This window comes from Tupaia chinensis, unplaced genomic scaffold (genome assembly GCF_000334495.1).
Source record: "Tupaia chinensis unplaced genomic scaffold, TupChi_1.0 Scaffold144288_2, whole genome shotgun sequence".
NCBI lineage: Eukaryota > Metazoa > Chordata > Mammalia > Scandentia > Tupaiidae > Tupaia > Tupaia belangeri.
In genome coordinates, this window is record NW_006204146.1 from 46,436 (window position 1) to 48,837 (window position 2,402).

Consider the following 2,402-nt stretch of genomic DNA (forward strand, 5'->3'; position numbering starts at 1 on the left):
AAGGCTCAACATTTCAAGGGAATAGGGAGACCTGGGCTGAGCTGCAGGGTTTAAAGTATTCAGATATTTCACTACTGTGCACCTAAACCTGCCTAGACACTCAATGTGTGAAAGTTGAGAAGCAAGGCAGGAAAGGAAAAAGAAAGGAAACAAAGGGAAAAAGACCAAAAGCAAAACAAAACAAAACAATGAAAAGGGGAAAAAAATTATTTTAAAAAAAGGCAAAAAAACGAGAACGCTCCGGCTCCGCCCGGTGTCTATATTGCTTTCTAGAAGGTTCGTGAAAGTGGTGGACGCGTACTGTTACCCTGAGGTGGACCGAAATCCGCGTCCATCCATCCTTACTGACCCCGCCCGGACCCAGCTCAGTTTATCATGCCTGAGAACGTGGCATCCTGGAGCAGGAGCGCCAGCCGGAGCGGCAGTGAGAAAGGCGCCCATCAGGACCCCTACAAGCTGGCCCAGATCCGCTTCAGTAATATATCTGTGACCAAAGCAGTTGCTGATGCTCTTAAAAAAAACCTTGAACCAAAAAGAATGGATAAAATGATTCAAGATGGAAAAGGTGATGTGACCATTACCAATGACGGAGCTACCATTCTGAAACAAATACAAGTGTTATATCCAGCAGCTAGAGTGTTGGTGGAGCTTTCCAAGGACCAAGATACAGAAGCAGGAGATGGCACCACATCAGTGGTAATTATTGCTGGCTCTCTTTTAGATTCCTGTACCAAACTTCTTCAGAAAGGGATTCATCCAACCATAATTTCTAGGTCATTCCAGAAGGCTTTGGAAAAGGGAAGTGAGATTTTGACTGACATGTCTCGACCTGTAGAACTGAGTGACAAGAGAAACTTGTTAAATAGTGCAGCCACTTCATTGAACTCAAAGGTTGTATCTCAGTATTCGAGTCTGCTTTCTCCAATGAGTGTAAATGCAGTGATGAAAGTGATTGATCCAGCTACAGCTACTATTTTAGGTCTTAGAGATATTAAAATAGTTAAGAAGCCTGGTGGGACAGTTGATAACTGAATTGGTGGAAGATCTGGTTCTCGCTCAAAAAAGTGGCAACTTCTGCTATAACCAGAGTTGAAAAAGCTAAGATTGGGTTCATTCAGTTTTGCTTATCTGCTCTCAAAACAAATATGGATAACCAAATAGTAGTTTCTGACTATGCCCGATGGACCGAGTGCTGCGAGAAGAGAGAGCCTGTACTTTAAATTTAGTGAAGCAAATTTAAAAACAGGATGTAATGTTCTTCTCATACAGAAGTCTATTCTAAGAGATGCTCTCAGTGATCTTGCGTTACATTTTCTGAACAATATGAAGATTATGGTAATTAAGGATATTGAAAGAGAAGACATTGAATTCATTTGTAAGACATTTGGAACCAAACCGGTTGCTCATATTGACCAGTTCACCACTGACATGCTGGGTTTTGCTGAGATAACTGAGGAGGTCAATCTAAATGGTTCTGGTAAACTGCTAAAGATTACAGGCTGTGCAAACCCTGGAAAAACAGTTAAAATTGTTGTTCCAGGTTCTAACAAACTGGTGATTGAAGAAGTTGAGTGCTCCATTCATGATGCCCTATGTGTGATTCGCTGTTTAATGAAGAAAAGAGCTCTTATTGCAGGAAGTGGTGCTCCAGAAATAGAGTTGGCCCTACGATTAACTGAATATTCACGAACACTGAGTGGTATGGAATCCTACTGCGTCCGTGCTTTTGCAGATGCTATGGAAGTCATTCCAACTACACTGGCTGAAAATGCTGGCCTGAATCCCATTTCTATAGTTACAGAACTAAGAAACCGACACACTCATGGAGAAAAAAACTACAGGCATCAATGTCCGAAAGGGTGGTATTTCCAACATTTTGGAAGAACTCTTTGTCCAACCTCTGTTGGTTTCAGTCAGTGCTCTTACCCTCGCAACTGAGACTGTCCGGAGCATTCTGAGAATTGATGATGTGGTTAACACTCGATAATCTGGGTAACACTGGCTGGCTGGCACTGTTATGACCACCAGTACCATGACTGGAGTGAAAGAAGATGATCTTGATGTTTCTTTTTGTTTGGAAGATTGTTTCCTCTCTGAATTACTGGGCTTGGTCTTCTAGTTGGCACCCACTTGAAGTTGTATTGAACAAATTGATGAAAATATTAAACATTTGGTTTCAAAAGGCAAAAAAAGGCAAAAAAAAAAAAGAGAGAAACACACAGCATGCTAGCACATGACGTGAAAGGGGTAGGGCTAGGCCCACCTCAGATGCACATTGATTCTGAAATTAGCAAGAGAAAGAGATATCAGAGACAAGAGACAGTAACTACAGATTTTTACAACAACACGTGTATAAGAGAAAAATTTTGAGAGAAAGGGAGAGGGAGAGACAGAGACAGACA

At 41.6% G+C, this 2,402-nt stretch overlaps 1 pseudogene; it reads left to right on the plus strand.

Annotated features, from left to right (window-relative positions):
• The first annotated feature begins 246 nt into the window (after nt 1-246).
• On the plus strand, nt 247-2,192 carry LOC102484470 (T-complex protein 1 subunit delta pseudogene; annotated as a pseudogene).
• The last annotated feature ends 210 nt before the right edge of the window (nt 2,193-2,402 follow it).